General features: G+C 42.9%; 1 long non-coding RNA gene across 1 annotated transcript in view; it reads left to right on the top strand.

Moving 5' to 3' along the window:
- The window catches only part of LOC113020371 (uncharacterized), a 46,390-nt gene that overhangs the window by 12,504 nt on the left and 13,060 nt on the right, over nucleotides 1–20,826 (top strand). The gene's annotated exons all lie outside the window — the stretch shown is intronic.

Below are 20,826 nucleotides of genomic sequence, written 5' to 3'. Positions count from 1 at the left end.
TCACCACCAATTCTTTATTCTAACTTTAATCCCCGTCTCCCTCCCCCAGAATTTCTTTTTCATTATACACTCACAAAACATATACCTTGATACAGGCTCTCAACTATTTCCCAGAAGTCTACCCGACTTCATATACACATTAACGGCCCACGTAATGAGGCCATTCTCATGACGGTCCAGACACACGTGAACTCATTATTTAAACCCCACACCCCCATACCATCGGCTTGCGTCACCCTGCACGATTGGCGATCCCCCCGCACGTCTCCCCGACCGACGCCCTTAACAAGTAAGTGGGAACCAAAATCTAGCCACCCCCGATGCGGCTGACAACTTGCTCCTCACCCCTTTTATTCCTCTACTCGGTCGTCAGAAAGATACGCCGCCCCGGGTGCCAAATCGAACTAATGGTGGTGATCTAATGGTGGCGGTGCCATACTCAGCGGACTCTGCCTTGAGACGGGTCACTCCGTCACATCAAGGTCTGGAAGGGGACCCCGTGACATATGGTGTCAGAAGTGGGATGGCTAGTCGGAAGAGGAAAACGCGCCTCCCAGCGAAGCGCACAGGGCTGCGGTCCCAGCAGCATGAGCTTCCGGGGGAGAAGACAGCAGAGGAGCTGGCGTGGGACACAGTGCCGGCGTCATCTTCTTCAGCAGAGGAGGAGGAGATTTCCGGCAGGATTGGTCCGGAGTTGCCTACAACCTCGACCGCAGCACGTGATGGAGAACTGATTGCGATGATGAGGGACTTCCTGGCGGGACAGCAAAGGAGAGAGACGGTGTTATTGGCAGAACTCAGGGGGCTGAGGACCGTTCCCTCTCCTAATGCGCTGTTGCCGGCGGATTCAGCTAGTCAGCAGAGCTCAGGGCAAGTGTTAGCGGGAGCTAGCACTACGGCCGCTACGGCTACACCGAGCACGGTAACAGCGAGTAGCCCCAGGATGGTGCTGCCTACCCCGGCCCGGCAGCGAGAATACCGGCCGTCGTTGCTGGAGGAACCGGCTCGCCAGTCCCTGGCAACGACAAGCAGCTTCGACCAGACGGGCGGAGAGTGGAGGCGATCGGAGGGGCCAAAGATTCCACCGTACCAGATGGGGGAAGATATTGAGAACTATTTGTTGCGCTTTGAGCGAGTGGCCAGAACCTGGAGATGGCCGGAGAATGAATGGGCCTGTCGGCTAGTTCCGTTGCTAGCGGGGAAGGCGTTGGAGGCCTATACCGCAATGGATGAAGAAAGAGCCCACTGTTATGAGGATTTAAAAGCTGCCTTGTTAGTTAAATTTGACATTTCCCCGGAGACATATCGGCAGCGGTTTCGCTCTAATATTATTCCACCTGGGGAGAGCCCCACCGAGACGTACTACCGGCTGAAAGGACTGTACCGGCGCTGGCTTCGACCAGAGCAGCATACGAAGGACGAGATGGGAGAAGCGATTATTTTGGAGCAGCTAATTCGAGTTCTTCCAGGGGAGGTGAGGACCTGGGTGAGGGAGCATGAGCCCGCGGACGGACTGGCCGCAGCCAAGTTGGTGACGCAGTATTTCAATGCGCGGAGAGGAGCGGCCCCGGTCCGCTCAGCTGGGACGCCACAGCGATCGTCCCCGCAATCCGCGGGTCTGCCGAAGCGGGAGAGTAACCCCGAGCCATCCGGGGCCCCCAAGGTATCCACTCTACGAGGAGCGGGTAAGGACTTTCTTTGTTATTACTGCCAGCAGCCCGGCCATAAAGCCTCGGTGTGCCCCATCCGGAAGGCCAAAGTCACTGGGGCCTGCTATGCACCTCGGCTGGAGGCGGAACCAACAAAGGTCCAGCCAGCTGAGGGGCAACGCTATAAAACTGTAAGGGTAAATGGGCAGCAGGTTACTGCTTTGCTGGACACTGGTAGTTTTATGTCATTAATTAAGCAAAGCTTGGTACCAGTGAACTGTGTGGACTATAGTCGACAAGAAGAAGTGTTATGTGTGCATGGTGACAAACATCCCTACCCAAAGGTGGAAATAACAGTGACTATTAATGACCAGCCATATTTATTGTCTGTTGGGGTGGTACAGAATTTGCCGGTAGAGGTTATTCTGGGGATGGATGTGCCTGTGCTTATGGATTTGTTGCAAGAAAAAGAAGAGCGGGACACAGAGACAAAAGGGAGGGAAACGGGGAATGTTCAAATGAAGGTGTTAGGCCCAGTGGTCACTAGGGCCCAGGCGAAGGCGGGATGCCAACCCCTGCCAGACTTGGACAGTAGTCTGTGCGAGGGTGGCACGAAAGGGCCGAGAAAATCTCGTCGCCAACGCCGCTTTGAGAAGCAGCTATGGTCCCAGGGACCGGGCAATAAGAACATGAAATGGGATGTACCTGAAAATATTTCTGTGTTGCAAAGGGAGGATGAGACGTTGGAAGTGTTGTTTGCTAATGTGCCTGAAGGGGGAACAGGGAAATGGGGAGGAAAAGAGAAGTTTGTGGTTGAGAAAAATGTGTTGTATGCAGTTGATGGGGACCACCAGCGGCTTGTGATCCCTGCTAGTTGTAGACCTCTCATTCTGCATTTAGCTCATACCCTCCCCTGGGCAGGCCATTTGGGTCGCCAAAAAACCTATTTACGGGTTAGTACGCGTTTCTTTTGGCCGTCAATGTATACGGATGTACAGAAGTACTGTCGTGCATGCCCTGTGTGTCAGAAAACTTGCCCAGCGCGCAAATCGGATCGGGCTCTGCTACAACCCTTGCCGGTCATCTCTATCCCCTTCCGTAGGGTAGCTATGGACATTGTGGGTCCGTTAGTAAAAAGTGGTCGGGGTTATCAGTACATATTGGTGGTGTGTGATTACGCGACCCGTTTCCCAGAGGCGTTTCCGTTGCGAGCGATCACAGCCCCTAATGTTCTGCGCGCACTGATACAGTTGTTTTCTCGGGTGGGGATACCTGATGAGATTTTGACCGACCAAGGGACTAACTTTACGTCGAAGTTAATGCAGCTCTTCCACACTCAGTTAGGCGTTTCGGCCATCAAGACGTCACCGTACCATCCACAGACAGATGGGTTGGTGGAGAGGTTTAATCAGACTCTCAAACGGATGTTACAGAAGTTTGTGTCAGACACGGGAAAAGATTGGGACCAGTGGTTACCCTTTCTTTTGTTCGCGTATAGAGAGGTTCCACAGGCGTCCACGGGGTTCTCCCCCTTTGAGTTACTCTATGGGTGGGAGGTACAGGGGCCGCTTGATCTCGTTCGAAAGGGGTGGGAGTCTTCGACCGTGGCTCCAAATGAGAAAGGGGTGGTGCAGTTTGTGCTGGAGATGAGAGAGCGGTTGGAGCGGTACCAGGCCGAGGCCGAAGCCAATCTGCGGGATGCTCAACGAAGCCAGAAGATCTGGTATGACCAACAGGCCCGGCAACGTGAGTTTCAGCCCGGACAAAAGGTGCTGTTACTTCTCCCTTCTTCCAACAGTAAACTGCTGGCGAAATGGCAAGGGCCCTATATCGTGCTTCGCCGAATGGGACCAGTGACGTATGAGATCCATCATCCGGGAAAAAAGAAACCGAAACAAACCTACCATGTGAACCTCCTGAAGGAATGGGTGGAGCAGCCCCGTCCGGCTCCGAGGGAGGCACTGATGGCCAGGGTGGTGCAAGGAGGAGGACAGAGTGAACTTGAGCAGGCTACGAATCCAAGGTCTCCGGTATTGACTCATCTGACCTCACCGCAGGCTGCGGAGCTACTGAAAATTCTGCAGGAGACGCCTTCGCTGTGTTCCGTTAACCCAGGTCGGACTACCTTGGTTGAACACGTGATCCGGCTAAAAGAGGGACAGCCCATCCGGCAACGGCCCTATCGGGTTCCGCAACACTTGGTGGAGAAGCTGCGACAGGAGGTGGAGAAGATGCTGGAGCTTGGAGTGATCGAGCCGTCCTGCTCCGAATGGTGCAGCCCGGTGGTCATTATCTTCAAAAAGGATGGCTCTTTACGCATCTGCATCGACTTTCGAAAGCTAAATGCCATCTCCGAGTTTGATGCGTACCCCATGCCGCGAATTGAGGATTTACTGGAGAAGATTGGGGCTGCCCAGTATATCACCACTTTGGACTTGTGCAAAGGCTACTGGCAGGTGCCACTGGAGGAGACGTCGAGGCCGTACACTGCTTTCAGGACCCCTGCCGGGCTCTTCCAGTTTACCGTGATGCCCTTTGGCCTACATGGGGCACCGGCTACCTTCCAAAGGCTGATGGACAAGTTGTTACAGGGCTGTGACGGTTATAGCGCCGCCTACCTGGATGATGTCGTCATCTTCAGCCACACGTGGGAGGAGCATATGCAGCATCTGTCGGAGGTCTTGGGAAGAATTCATAAGGCCGGGCTGACTCTGAACCCCTCGAAGTGTGAATGGGCGCGGCAGGAGACTCGCTACTTGGGCTACCAGGTGGGACGAGGAGAGGTGCGACCGCAGCTGGATAAGGTGGAAGCTATCCAGAATTGTCCTCGGCCTCGCACCAAGAAGGAGGTGCGGGCTTTCCTGGGACTGGTTGGTTGGTACCGAAGGTTTGTGCCCCAGTTTGCAACAATGGCGGCGCCGCTGACGACATTACTGGGGAAGAACCAACGAAATCCGGTCATATGGACCGCAGCATGTGAACAGGCGTTCCAGGGACTGAAAACTTGCCTGTGTTCGACCCCCGTGCTCTGGAGTCCGGACTTTAAGAAGCAGTTTTTGGTCCAGGTGGATGCCTCCAAGAGCGGCCTGGGAGCCGTGTTGGTTCAAGGGGACCCGGGCGAGGAGCACCCGATCCTATATCTGAGCCGCAAGCTGCTGCCGCGGGAGACCAATTACTCGACGGTGGAGAAGGAGGCTCTGGCGATTAAGTGGGCGCTGGAGAAACTCCGGTATTACTTACTGGGAAGAGAGTTTGTGTTGGAGACTGATCATCGGGCGCTTACCTGGATCCAGTCCATGAAGGATCATAATAGCCGACTTACACGCTGGTACCTCTCACTGCAACCTTTCAGGTTCACCATCCGGCACAGACCAGGTACGCTCAATGTGGTGGCGGATTACCTCTCTAGGTTGCCGCACATCGCCAACCTCCGGGGGGAAGGGGATGATGTGACGGAGTGACCCGTCTCAAGGCAGAGTCCGCTGAGTATGGCACCGCCACCATTAGATCACCACCATTAGTTCGATTTGGCACCCGGGGCGGCGTATCTTTCTGACGACCGAGTAGAGGAATAAAAGGGGTGAGGAGCAAGTTGTCAGCCGCATCGGGGGTGGCTAGATTTTGGTTCCCACTTACTTGTTAAGGGCGTCGGTCGGGGAGACGTGCGGGGGGATCGCCAATCGTGCAGGGTGACGCAAGCCGATGGTATGGGGGTGTGGGGTTTAAATAATGAGTTCACGTGTGTCTGGACCGTCATGAGAATGGCCTCATTACGTGGGCCGTTAATGTGTATATGAAGTCGGGTAGACTTCTGGGAAATAGTTGAGAGCCTGTATCAAGGTATATGTTTTGTGAGTGTATAATGAAAAAGAAATTCTGGGGGAGGGAGACGGGGATTAAAGTTAGAATAAAGAATTGGTGGTGACGCCAAGGGGGAGGGGTTACGGGATATAAGAGACGACGCCGGATATGAAGGGGGGAGTGTGTTGTAACATACAGGCTGTGTAGCGTGGCTCTCAGTTTTATGTCTTTGCAACCATCTTTTTATGCACTGGGGAGGCCGCTTCAAATAAAGTATCCACACTAATACCTTACCGACTACGCCTGTGTTTGTCCGGGAGAGGTCTGGAAGGGGACCCCGTGACACACTCTATGGTCTATTGATCTGGCCTGCAGTTTGATTGATGCTGTCTTTAAAAATTCATTAGTTTGAGGCATGGGGGAGCTGCAGGGCGGCACTCCTGTAGGATACATTTGTCTATGTTTACAGAACCAGCAGCATTCAGTCAGTGGCAAGAAAAGAGGCCTGACAGGGCCACCCAGGGCCAAATGAGTCACAGTCACTGTTTACCAGCACACATTAAAACACACAGTCCCACAAGAAACTCGTGCCATGCTCATTTAGTATGCACCTGCATATTTATAAAAGGATCTTTTTGATTGCTTTGTGTCTCATGGTTTTCCTGTGCAGTTATTGCAGGCTCCCTCTGTGCATGCAGCTGTTCTTAAACTGCAGTCAAAATATTAACATTAAAATATTAATGTAAAGGAAAAAAGTCATTTGGAGACTTTTGTTGTTCAGTTATCTCTGAGTCTCACATCATAAATCAGCTGTAGGGGGTTCTGTGGAATGCTGTTCATGTGTTTTGGAGCTTTTCACTAACATTTTTAGAGTGGTACTCATTAGTAATGCTAAGCATACATATGATGGAAGAAGGTTTCATCTCAGCTTTGTTGCTGCAGAACTTTCCTAATTGGCCCTGGGATGTTATGAAAACTCTCAAAGGCTGAGTTGAAGCTCTCCTTCGTTCCAAATGTTTTTGTAGTCAACAAAGCAACGTTCATAGACAGTGATGCACGAAAGGTGCAAGTGAATTGGAATATATTAGCAAATGTAAAAGTAACCTAAATGAAAAGTTTTTTTGGAAAGATTTTCTGTATATAAACTACTTGCTTATCAGCAGCTAAAGCTTAGCAGTGCAAATGAAAAATTTCTACTAAGTATTTGTTAATCTGTTACTTACAACTCAAGTTTTCCATGCAGGTTACATACACGTTAGGTATGAATGCAACATGTCAAGTGTTTTTCCTGCATGCACGTCAAAGGATCAAATTGAATAATCCCGAGCATGAAGAGAGAAAATTTAAAAAGACTAAAGTTTACTGCACTCAAAGCTTACATTTTTAGTTCTGTTTTGGGCTGTGTGAATATTTTACATGCATTTATTAGATGATGAGATCTCTCTAATCTTAGAAATAAAACTGCACTTGTGGCTGATCCCCCCATAAAATGACATAACTCTGTTGCTAACACAGATCTCACCAAAGTTGTTCCTAATTGTCTTGTAGTTCGTTCTCATCTGGTGCTGGTCTATAGTCTTGTCCCCGATGTCCTTATTTTTGGGATTTTCTTCTTAACTCATTCACTGCCATTGACGTCTATAGCCGTCAATTGCAGTGAATGAGTCAATGGGTTTAACTCATTCACTGCCAATGGCTGGCAGTGAATGAGTTAATATTATAGAGCCTTTACAATATAAAACTCTTCTGAGATCGTTGTTGTTGTGAATTAGCACTTTATTATTACTAAATCCTTTTATTGAGGCTAATTGCTAATTGCTTGTAAGATCTCTCTTACAAGCAATTTCATAAAGACAATTAATTATTAGTCAAAAATGTGTTTGTTTTTTTTGGGTTTTTTTTGTGGGTGTCAGTTCTCAGCGTGTTTTCTGCAATAAAAGGGGGAATCACCAAAAGCATCATATTTTTCTGTGTCTGGTGAAACCACTGAGGGCTGGCAGTGAGACTGAGTTAATCACCTAAAGAACAACACATGCTGTGCAAAATAGTCAGACTTGATAAACAGGAACATTAAGACGTGCAAATGAAGCATTTTTCTTCATTATAGTTGTGTTATTCAAATATTACTGATTGGTAACGGGTCCAGTTTGCACTTAGTGGTGAATAGTGAGTGAGTATGACAGAGCACCGGAAGTAAGACAAGTGAAAGGACGGAGGGTGGTGATGTAGACCGTATCTGTGAGTAGGAATGGGTATCATTTAGGTTTTATCCGATACCGGTGCCAAACCAGTACTTTTGAAACGGTGCCGGTGCTTAAACGGCGCTCGAACCGGTGCTCGAACCGGTGCTCGAACCGGTGCTTAAAGAATAGAAAACACAAACTTTGTCCAAAAACCTCTCATGTTTAGCTTTAGCCTTTTTGGCCAGGGTGAAGGGAGTATCTGCCATCAAACAAGAAGACAGCCGCATGTAACTACGACGGTCTTTGCTAGTTCACCTTACATGCATTAATTTAAAAAAAACGCTATACGTCGCCAGGTGTTTCATCAGATTCGAGGTGTTACCTCCTTTGCACAGTATCACCTTAAAGCACTTGTTGCAGGCTGCTGAGTTTGCATCTTTTGCTGTGAAGTACAGCCAGACTTTTGACCGCTTCACCTTGGGCATTTTTAATCTGTCGCTCTGCTTTAAAAGAACATACATACCTGGGCCCGCCTACTATCCTTGGAAAGGTAAAATGATTGGCTAGAATCCAAAGTGTATGACATCTCAGGAAAAAAAAGCACCAAAATGTGCCATAATGGCTCCGGATACCGGTACCCATCCCTATCTGTGAGTGAAATAGTCAAAGAGAAGTAAAAATGGGAATGACAGACTTTTGCAGGCCTAATTATCCTACTGCTTTAATTATACTTGTAGCGAGTATCACATTGAAACCCTACACCCACCCAGCTACTACCATAGACAAGTGCCCACTCTCACTTCCACATGAAAGCAGAGACTGAACAGAAGGCGAGCCCTGCAGTCTGCGCTTGCAGCTCCCCCGCAGTGGATTCTGGGTCAGGTTGTATTCACCAGTGGAGCAGAGGGAAAGCCTCGACTGGCAGGGCACAAAACACTACAGAGCTGCTGGCTTTTTGAAGCAGGGAAATGAGAATTTGCCACTGCCTGAGCTTGCATCACCCCTGCTCTTCACCCACTCCCACGGTGGAGTGGGGAAGAGTTCAGACACACCGTTTCACTCGGGCTTTGTCAGTGCAGACCGCAGCCCACACTTTGTTCTTCAGTTTTGTGTGGATGTAGTCAGTTTGAATAGAGAATTACACAATGAAGAATGCGCAGTTATTTATTTGCATGTTGCTTTGCTGACATGCCATTGTAATACATGGGATTAAGGGACGAACATGACTGCATGTGCATGCATTTGAGAAGCTGCCTCTGGCGAACATTAGAGTGCCGTTTTCATCCTCATGACTCAGTTGAACAAAATGACACCTCAGGCTTCAACTTGTTACACAAGAGACTTGTGTGAGAACATAGGATGGTAATGACTTATCTTTTCTGCAAATAGGACTGTGCATATCATACTCTCATAGGTAATGCAGGTGTGCTCAGGGGAAATAAATCTGTATGGTGTACATGTCTAAACACTGATTAGTTGCTTGCAGAAGGGACAGTATCATCTCACAGAGGACCAGGTTGGAAAAATGAGATCTGAAAACGGCTCAAGTCTTGACAATAATCCAACATGTTGCTAGTATGCTGATTTATTTTTCTGACATGAGCATCTGCAGACTCGGACCAATATTTACAACCATCTCCTTTCTTGTCTTGAAACAGTTATGCCGGTTTGAAAGATTTTAAAAATTAAAATACACATTTTAAAAAGATGCACTTGGATCTTTGAACCCTGAACTAAAACTATTATGTACAGTACATTTTTGTGTTTGTTTCACCTCTACACTTATAGCATTGTTCAAAACTATCGATACAAAAATCAGAAATTCAAGTTTGTTGTTGTTGTTTTTTTTGTTTTTTTTTACTTTCTGACAGGCACCGTTTAGAACTCAACAGGGGTCTTAATTGAATCTATCACTGTAATAAAAATATGTTGGCTTGTCACAAACATGATGGTGTGTCATGTGTCTGTAGGCTAATAAGAACTATGACATGCTCTAATTATCACTGCACTGCAAAGCTTTAGTTCATCTATTACAGTAGCAATGCCTGCTATCTAATATTGCTGCCAAGGGAGATGCTGACCCGGAGGCTTCTGTTTTTTAAAAGCCCAAATATTAGCAAAAAAGCTTTTATTCTCTTCCAGTAATTGGCAGTTGGTGGCAGCGATGTGCAAAGAAAAAAAAAAAAAAAGTAACAACCCAAGAAAGGCAAGTATGAAGACTTGTAAGGTTGCAACTAAAGTATATACAACAAAGCCCTAAAAGTAAATGTGTCCTTTTTAAAACTGTAGAATCTGAGGCCACATTGAGATTCTGTCATGACTTGATGTAAATAAAATAAATAAATCTATATTTGCACTACTCAAGCAATTAAGCACCATTGACACTCACATGAACTCTTTTATAGAAGCTGCCACATTTCCTTAAGCTTTCTTTCCACTAATGCATGACTTCAGAAGACACCCAGATAACTAATTCAACCTACAGCTGTTGTTCATCTGTTATTTCTCTCAAGTTTTCTGCAAAAGATTTCTTAGCACTGTGATAGTGAGAAATGTGACATTGAATGTAAGGGAAAGTGTCAGAAGATAAAGTGTTGTTTTGAGCCAAGAGAGGCATCAAATCATGACTAGAGTGAAACATGCAGTGCGTTGCACTATAAAGCACTTTACAAAAACTGGATCAGTTGCATCCAAAGCATGATTAGTCAGATAAAAAATGACTACATCATCATGAAATCGATACATAAAGCTTTGGAAAAGAGAGACCAGCAACTTCACTGCATGTAAAGCATTTGTTAAATACATATAGAAAGCTTTATATCTGCACAAGGATTAAGTAAAGCATGCCTAGTTTTCTGAGATGATCAGATACAACCTCTAAACCACAAAAGAAGGAAATGAGGTCAAATGTTGTGATGGGCTAAGGAACACCAGTATTTCACAGCAGATGACGGGAAAAAAAGACTTATTACTGATGAGTCCCAGTTTGAGGATCATGGCATTAACAGAAATGTATTAGACTCACAGTAAACACTGTGTTTTACCGGTGTGTGGGTGCATACTCTGGAATTGAACTACCTCTTTTTTCTGTAGTCATGCTCCACCTTTTTGGTAGTGTGGTTATGGAGAATGTTTTATACTCCAGCAGGATAAGTCTAAATGCATGTCAGAGAATTGCGGAAGTAAACCTGAATACAAGACATGTCTGTCAAAAATGGACAGAATAAGTTCTACAGACATGATATTGTTTGTATTTCAGGTTCCTATTGAGGAAAAAGTTATTTAGTGACAATTATCTTTATTGCTTTAGTGCCCAGCTGTTGTTAGTATGCAGCACTTATCTAATGGAGTATGACTTTAGGTAGCCACCAAATAACTGAGGACTGTGCAGAAAAATATACTCATCAAACCCTTATTATTAGTGTTCATGATATATATGTATCTGTAATGCTGTTTGTTTTTGTTTGTTTTGTAGAAATTTTGTTTATAGTTTGTACACACCAGGTGAGGTAACTGTTGCACTTATTGATACTATCTGTATGTGTGAATGTCAGGAGGTTTTAGTATACAGTTATGTCTAAATTGGAAAAGCTGGGACCAAATTCTCCACTGGTTTTGAACATGTGACATAAACTGTGAATGAATTAATTGTGCATTTGTGCTTTCTTTCCTTGTGCTCGCTAGCTGCATAAAAGAGCTGTGATTGGCCCTGAGCCCTGAGAACCCTCCTTATTCAGCTTACCTCAGTTCCACTGCCAAATTGTGAGCCATAATACACTGAGAACATTGAGCATTCCAGGCTTGCTTCGACAACGAGGTTTGTGAGGTTTTGAGGCAGTTTGTTTCCATGGATTCAGCTTAAATCACATTTGTTAGTCTGTAGTATTCTCAGGTGTTTGAACGCTGTTGTTTATTAGTGTATTATTATTATTATTATTATTATTATTAATTTTTTTTATTATTAATGCTATAAAGTGTAAACCAAAGTTTAATACAGTTTTATGTTTACACTGAAAAGTGTACCAATCAAAGTATTAATCAAAAATGAATTGTATTATTTTATAATCAAAAATATTGACTAAATAATTCTAAAAAATGATTTACTAACTAATTTTTGAAGCATTTTTGTTTTTGATCTCTCACGTCCCACTTTTGAATCACTCAATAGTTTAAGTAGTTTCGTGACTCATAAAAATAAATCAGATACTTGGAAAGGAGTGAAGGGTTCATTTTGCTTGAGCTTTTGTTCATCGACTCTCAGAGATACTAATGAAGGTTGCTGCACATGGGTGATTAACTCACAGCATCACAGCACCTTTGAGGTCTTTGTTCCAAAGAGTGAAGGAAAATGACTTTCATCGCTCTCTGTAGCCTCCTCAAGATTTCCTATTTATTTTTCAATCTTTTATCTACATTACAAACTCCTTCCACTCAATATCTGGTAGAGCTAGTATGTTTTTACCCGTTTTCTAAATGAAGCAAATGCACATAAAAAAATTCTTTAAGATTTTATTTTTTTTATTTATTTTATTTTTTTTATAGAGGAATGAGAGCATAGAGGGCAAAATCAATGCAGACATTAGATTGCAGACATTAGACATTATCTACAGAAAGTAGTAGTTTTGGTAATGGGATGTCCCCTCTTATTAAACCAACCTTAAGGGAAATAATTAGTTGATTCCCTGCTGAATTAAGTTTGCTCACTTACATTGAAACAGTCTTTTAATGGTATTTTATTTTAAGCAATAGAGATGAAATATCAGCCAAAAATCCAGAAAAAACATGAATAAAAGTTATAAATTGATTAGTAAGTGATTGAGCAATATAAGTATTTGACCTTCCACAACCCAGCCAGAATTCTTGCTCCTACAGATGTGCTCAAAGGTTACTATTGATCTATTACAAATACTCCTGATATCAACTCATTATGCTGCAATTATTTAGAAATAGAAGAAATATAAACTAACTATCAGCTGCCCACAGTCTGGAGCTTAATGCTGAATTTTCAACAGAAAATTCAACTTATATTGTAATAGTAACAGTAGCTTTACCAAAGTTATACAGGTAGAGTTCACACATTTGCACTTTGGACTGTACAAATTATTGAATATTTGTGCTCTACGTGTTTCCCTTCATATCCTTAGAGTGCTTTTTTTTTTCTCTCACTGAACTTCAGTTATTGCATATCCTCTGAATTTCACTGGTTGTGAATATCAACCCCAGAGTTGTGGCTCTGACAGAGGTGAATCTAGGAGGGTACAGAGGTTGGTGGACTGCTGGAGAGACGTGCCCTGATAAATCACATCTGTTCTGGAGATGTGAGGCTGCCTGAACTGAAGCGTGACTGAGTGTTGAGGGGAGAACAGCTGATCAGGAGTGGGGGGGTTCAAATTCAAACTTTTGACTCCTCCTCCTCCACTTCATCTTCATTCCCTTGGGCATGTGTTCTTTTGTGTCTTTGCAAACAGGAAGCCACTGTAAGTACTTTTAAGGTGCATGCATGAGTAAATTCATCTCTTTTTCCAGAGTAGTAGCTGAGGTGAACAGATGGAGCATCAGGGAGCGTTACATAACGTCTAATATCGAGCATCATGAGGGTAAAAAAGTGGCTCAGGATAACTCGATGTGTGTGGCTTGGTGTGAAGTTTACTTTCAGCATTTTAACATAAAATCTACCACTCCAATAGACACGCTGTGAACTTTATGTGGTTCATGTTATACTTATCCATAGCAGCAACACAACACCTTCTCTTAGAGTCTGACCTGTTTATTAATGCTGGCTCGTGGCACCACAGGGAAACCATTTAATATCAATCTGAAGATCCGACCAAGGGCTCAGTCAGGTTGTCTTGGGGTGACCGTACCACTCGATTCCTTTTAGTGGACGTGGCAGAATCCGGTGTTAAACTCTGGCTTAATTATTGTACTGCACAGCTCCTTGGACCAGAAAGGCTAAATTAGCAGAAATACCTGCCTGTGGTGTCACATTAATTGTGAGGCGAACACTTGTCACTATAAGAGATAATTTAAAAGAAATAATCTTTTTGAAATATGAAGAGCTATTTTAAAGTAAGAGGGGGCACTGTGCCTGAGGCTTTTGCAGACTCACGTGAGTTAAATGTGCCTGAACTCTGTAATGGTTCCTGCATGGATTGAATTTCTAATAAGGCTGCCGACAAAAACCTGGACTGTTTGTATTGTATTATATTGATATTATTTGAATTTCAGCTTGAACAGTTATTTAAATAACAAACACAGTTGGATCTCTGCAATATCAGCATGAACTATCTGGCAAAAGAAAGCCAACAAACATGCAAAATATGGTGACTGCAGTCTTGTTTTTCTTTTTCTTTTTTTAATCAAATATGCAAAAAAAGTGTTCCAGGAATTTGAAGCTCCCACCTAAATGCTTTCTATAAAGGATATACAGCTGTAGAAGCAGCAGTAAGGTTCACTATAAGATAGCATTGTATTCTTCATAGTGACTGTGCAGTGGTGCTGTTTTTGCTGCGCGCTCAGCTGTGATAATTAAAAGACTCCCTCCCCTCGTGTCCCACCCCCAGAGTGCTCGCTGTTTCCTACACAACTCAAAGAACAACTTCTCTGCGTTACCTAACATCGAGACATCGAGGGCGGGAACACTCAAAAATCCTGCTTCAGACACTGAAATTAACTTTAATTAAAATTTAATTATTATTATCCTTATTATCACCAGCCTCTTCTGCTGAAGGGGAGTAATTTCACCTCACAAAAGCAAGTTAGTAGCTTCAGGATTTGTAATCATGAAGCGAAGACTCGTGACTGAAAAATATGACTAGCAGGAACATTCCACCAAAAGGTTTAACAAGAAGTTATATTAAAGTTTGCCTCTTTATTATTTAAAAAGTAATTTCCAATATAATATTTACTTCACAGTATATATTTTTAAGCCTTAGCTTGAACAACTTTTCAGATATGTAAAGTTGTTCAAGTATCTCAAAGGAAAGGAAAAGCATCAATTATGGTTTCCACTCGAACATATTATCTGTCTGTTGGAGTTGCATAAATACGGTCTCCTCAATCTGCACATTTTTTTTTCTTACGCGGTCTTTTTGGCACACAGAGAATTAATGTAACCATAAAACGTCCTCTTATTTGGAATACAGTTCATTTATATCATTAAACTAATGGGAGATTTTTTTTCTTCTCTTATGATAGTCAACTCTGGTTTAATATGATACACAGGAGATTTCATAAATAATGATTATTTGTAATGGATTGAGAACATTTTAGGAATAAGCTGACTGGAAAGTGTGCACTACATCTTATGGACATTTTTTCTTGTCTTCATCCTGACTCTGCCTGTTTTCTACAACTGGGGCCTCAACTGGTTTTGTTTCCAAATGAGAATTCATATATTCATGCTAACTGGAAAAGCAGATACGAGAGCAAATCTGAGCATGTAGCTATGAATATTATTTAACATGTTAGAGTCATGCTTATTCCCATGAGCTTCCATAAACAACCGACTGAATTAAGTAGCTATATGGTTATTGACAGTAAATCTGTTTGCTGAAATTAAAATGCAGTGTTGGTCAAGTTACTTGAAAAAAGTAATCAGTAACTAATTACTGATTACTTCCCCAAAAAGTAATCCCGTTACTTTACTGATTACTTATTTTCAAAAGTAATTAATTACTTAGTTACTTAGTTACTTTTTAAAAACACGATTTACAACCTGAGTAGGTGATAAAGTGATAGATCTTTCAGCCCAATTCTACTTTTTCTGCATAATCCATCATACAAAATGTAATCAAATGGAAAAGTCTCTTTTTAAAACTTTTATAGTTTTATTAATTTTAATCTTTTAACTTTATGCATCAAGCAAAAATTTAATTATATGCAACATTCTCTGACTGGAAGAAATTTGTTTAATATTTAAACCTATTTTCTGCACATTCCAGCACATAAAATAATTTTTTTTTTGTGTTTACACTCACTCTTTCAAATAGATGCAAGTAAAACACAGCAGAAAATAAATAAAATCAAAGACTAGCGGTCCTGTTGCTCTATTTTCACCTGTACAGCAGGAGTTGGGTAGGCGGAGGTTTACCCTGGTGCAGGTGTGCCGCAGCGGTCAGTGGAAGGATACGGCAGTTTCTCTGTGAGTTTCCCATTACGTCGTTGCGCACTCGGAGCTTGCTTGGAAGTTTAGGGGTTTTTTTCGCTGTAAAAAGATGTTTTCTTCCCATGCACAATGCTAATGGACACTAATGTTTTTGTCACTTTTTATGGAATCAAACTCAAAGTAAGGTCAGTACTTCCACGCTTTAAACGCTGCACGCTCATACTCTCTCCCGCACTCGATATATGATCCATTGTTGATCTGCACACAGCTGTTGTCACAACCGTAGCCACTCGCGTACGTCACTGTCATGAGACATTCTCGCAAAAAAAATCACGGTTTTAGTAACGCAGTAACGCAGCGTTCCTACGGGAAAGTAACGGTAATCTAATTACCGTTTTTGCAATAGTAATCCCTTACTTTACTAGTTACTTGAAAAAAGTAATCGGATTACAGTAACGCGTTACAAGTAACGCGTTACTGCCCATCTCTGTTAAAATGTGGACGCCTGCTCGTTTAAGTGCATATCACCTTTGGGGAAATAAGAGAAATAAAAGCAAAGACAAGGATGAGGATATTTTGGAGTGAGTTAAAGGCAGACAGTAAAGGTAACAGTTAGTGACAGAAAGGCAGGGAAGAACATTTGTCAGACTGCAGGGTTTCCTCTGAGGGAGGTCACTAACCCTGGCATTTACCTCTGTGCAGCTTGATGTCATTTGCATGTTCACACGTTCGCATGTCAATTATCAGACCTCTAACAGCGCTGTCACATGTCGACTGTGGTTTATGTCTACCCTCCCTCTGAGGAGAAAGACGAGACGGTAGGAGGAGTACAGACAAACAGTAATGCAAACTAGAATGATTAAAGATTTGTATTTTCTAATTATGTTTTTGTTTTATATCAGTTTCAGTGTGCTTTATTATTCTTATGGCATCTTATTAAAGGTATCTTCTGGATTTGGTAAGAAAGTAAAATGAATGTTCATTTTCTATGAAGAATTAAATGTGTGCATCCTGGAGTGACACCTACTTAAGACAAACATTTTTGGCTAATATGGATACACATATTGTTAAAACAATAGTTTAATAATCTTTCATCCCTTCATCTCACTGTGGGTTTGTGATTTTTGTGGGGTTTTTTTCTTTTTTCTTTAAAGGGAAATCGGCACCTGCAGGACTGGTGATATGTTCATTGTCCACATGATACTCATCCAGGCTTCATTTACACTGTAGATGAAATCATGGCGTCCCGCTGACTGATGACTGGCTGCACAGTCTGGGTAATAAAACCAGTTTACCCATCACACCGATTTTCTGTGCAATACATATTTCCTCCAGGTGTAAGCAGTGGCTGGCTGCCTTGGAAAAGCAAATGCATATTGATGCATGCAGAATGATTTCATTCTTAATGACTTTTCTGCTTCATTCTTCTGCTTTGATTGAGCTACAAAAAAATCAATATACACCAGCAGCCTTCCTCCTTTCATATCATTGCAATTTGTCTTTACAAAATACATCCACACATGCTTAATAGACAAATACATAATGTAGCACTTATTCCCACAGTGATTTCAGCTATTCATGGTGACTCATGCTCGCCACAGTAATGAGTGAGACACCTCATAAAAAGGATGAGAAAAGCATGCAGGCCTTTCAGCCGTCCTCTGGCTCATCCTCTCATTGCCTGTTCCACGGATATTTCAGCAGTGATATTTCAGCCCTCCACTTTAATGCTTTTGTTGATGGCAGCTGAGCGTTTGTGACACACACCTGAAGATACAGGCTAGCAGTCATATCAAATGTCAGGACTGGGGAAATGGTTTAAGCATAAGCCGCTCCTTCAAACCGCATCTCTGCTCTGTCCTTTTGATCTTCTCGGATTATCAGTGATGTCTCCCGGTTGGTCTGCATCAACGACAGCCTGTTGGTTGCTGATCTGATTTTTAGTGCACGGTTGAAAGGAAGCCTGTAGGAAAGCATTGAGTTCCTGTTTGAGTTTTGGATGAAAGCCCACATGACAGGCTCACAGTGTCTTGTGTGTTGTTGTCCATAGGTGGGCAGTGTTAGAGAGGTAATAAAAGGTAGATCCAACCCACTTCTCCCCCCCTCAGAGGGATAAGCAATCTGATTTTGCTGCAGTTTTTCCTGGAAGATCCGTCTCTAAACCGGAGCATCCAGGCAAGAGGCCAGAGACTCAGGTGCTCAGTGCTCAGTGAAGCAGAGAGGAGCTCTGCCTGTGTGTCACTTTGACATGAATGTACTGTTTCTGACTGTGTGTTGCCCTGGATGTGTAGTTATGAGTGTAGTTTTTAGTCGTACTTTGGAAACTGTATTGTTTTCTGCAGGGCTGTGCAACTTAAAAGGTTGTAAACCACAGCACCTGCACCACATGCTGTCAGTCAGGAGTGTGCTTTTTGTTGTGGTGTCTGCATAAAAGCTTTTACATGTGCACTTCAGCTGCCAGCTTCACTTGTGAGTGAACTGTCCCAGTGAGGAGGTTATTTCTCAGGGGATTCCGACTCTGACAGTGGGTTGCTCTTGCAAGCTGAGCCCAAGAACCCATGGGACAGAGAGAGACTGTTTTTAAAGTCTCCCCAGGCTTCATAACATAAAGTAGTGTTTAGGATAGTTTCTAAAGAAAGAGGTTATGATTGAATCAGGCTTTGTGGTATATCTGCAGAAAGCAGAATCAAGGGGAAAAACAGCTGAGAGCCATATTACAGAGAAATTGTAGCAGAGATTTTGGGTGGTGTCCAAAATTTGGGGATATTGGTTTCTACTTCCCCTCCAGTGCAATAGAGATAAAGGAACAAAACTGAAATTATTACCTCTTTCAATAAACCCAATAATCCCAAAGTGGAAGATTTTAGGGAATAATTTGAGTTAGAGCATTTATCTCTGTTAAATTTAACTAAAGGCATTTATAAATGAACAATGGTAAAAGTTTGCACCGCAAAGTCTTGAACCACACCTCAATTCTTTGCTTAGCTGGGAAAATTGGAAATGGATGCAATGCTATATTGAAACGTGCACAAATATGAATGGAAATACAGTATATGTATTTCAAACAGAGTTTGTACAGTTCTAACAAGCTTGAAATTCAATTCGGATGTACCCTTCTTCCAGGCTCAACCGACTCTTCATTTATTAAACCTTTTTTAACATGTTTTAATGCTTTGTATCTTGTTCTATTTAATCTCAACACCCCCTAAAAACAGTCAGTGATCACTGTCGGGCTCCCTCGGTTTTTATTACCACTGTTCATTTTAAAGCTGTTTTTAAAACCTTACGATGTAACTACAGCCCAGCCCATGCAGCAGTATATTAATGACCTTGTATTGCAGTTGTTCTCCTGACTGAAGTTTGGTCCCTGACCATCGGGAACCCTCATGTTAACGTTTATCGAGTGGAAAAAAGTTAGCGTTCGTCCTCCAGCTTCTCTGTGTTTATGTTATGCTAACATAGCTGTGTCGCTAGCGATCACATGGCACATCATTATATACCAGCTAGTCCAACTTCAGTAACCATACAAATGTCACTGGTGTTTCCTTTCCTGTTTTCATTTATGTCAGAAGTTATAGCAGAGCTGCACGTTTAAATTTTTTCAGAAATCTCTCAGTCAGAACATGATATATTATCTTTAGATGGAAACTAGCGAGCTAACTTCTAACTCCGTTAAATTTCATAAATTCTGTTTTCACGGATGCCTGGATGTTAAACTTAATTGTTAAACCTGGTAGAGCAGCCACACTGATCATTTTATTGCAGATGAAATAAATTAGACAGTTTCTCTAGCTCTCAGTGATGCCGCAGTGTTTGTTTGACTTGGGGACCTGCAGTGGAGTTTGGGCCCAGACATGGCTAATGACATCAGACTTAAAGACCGGATATTGAGAATGACTACCTTTATTCTTCTACAATGCCAGGACTCACTTAGGCAAGCTTTAAACAATAGTTTGTTTGTGTTATATTATATCTGTGTGAAATATACCTGATGATAGTGTTACAAATCGGCATGCTAGTGTTCTAGGGTTAGGGCCCTGGTAAGGCCAATGCAGGACTGATAGTGTTCCACTGAGTGTGGTGTTATCTGGGTATTCTTTTAATGTACTGGCGATGTATTTGGGATCATTGTTATGTTGGAAAATGAAGCCATTGCCAATCTGATGCTTTTTAGCATGATGGATCAGAATCTGACATTACTTCATTCATATTTCCATCAATTTTTTACCAGATCTCTAATAACACTGGCTGAAATGCAGCCTAGTGTTTTGGGATGCGTGTTAAGCCATTTACCCTGCTGTGTCTGGCTGTGCAGGTGCTCAAAGGTTATCATGGCACTTTTGGCCCATCCTCGCCTTTGTTGCTCATTCGCTGCGAGTCATCTCTGCATTCCCTATAGTCTGTTTATTGTGGTTTAAAGCTTAGTTCCAAGTCGCATGCTCAGATCTGTGCGCCACATAAATCCTTTGATGATCTTGCGTTTGGATGTCCGCTGCACAAACATTGCTCTGCTCTGCCAAGCCTGTCATTCTGTTTAAGCTGCAGTGCTGTTTATGAGAGAGAGAAATTTACCGCAATAATTGGACTTGAGGATGGGGATTTATAAATATTACAATGTGCTGAATCTTTACCAATAACTGGTACTGCTATTTGCTGTCATGACCCCCCCAAGCTAGGAAAGATTAAAGATTGATCCTCTCCAACTGTACTGTAAAAAGAAAAACTCTGTGACATCTCTGTGCTACTGTGGTTGATCAAGACAAGATTTACAAATATTATATGGGGAAAGAAAAAAACCCGCTCAGACACAGGACATTAACGGAGTTGGCAGCCCAAACAAGCATCAGCTTGCTGTTTGGATTTTCAAAGCAATTATCTGATTTTCTTCCAAGCATCTGAGCCAGGTTTATACAACTCTGAATCTTCACAGGCAGGCACTACAATCCTGTACGCACGTTGACAAACAGCTCAGTATCAAGTATAAAGTAGACACATTTGTAGTAATATATAAATTGTATATCACTGACGTTTCTGTGCATTTCTCTGATGTCCAGTTCATGGAGATTTATAGCACAAACAGTACAGA

The sequence above is a fragment of the Astatotilapia calliptera genome, chromosome 4 (genome assembly GCF_900246225.1).
Source record: "Astatotilapia calliptera chromosome 4, fAstCal1.2, whole genome shotgun sequence".
Lineage (NCBI taxonomy): Eukaryota > Metazoa > Chordata > Actinopteri > Cichliformes > Cichlidae > Astatotilapia > Astatotilapia calliptera.
This window is presented reverse-complemented; position numbering and strand designations above follow the sequence as displayed.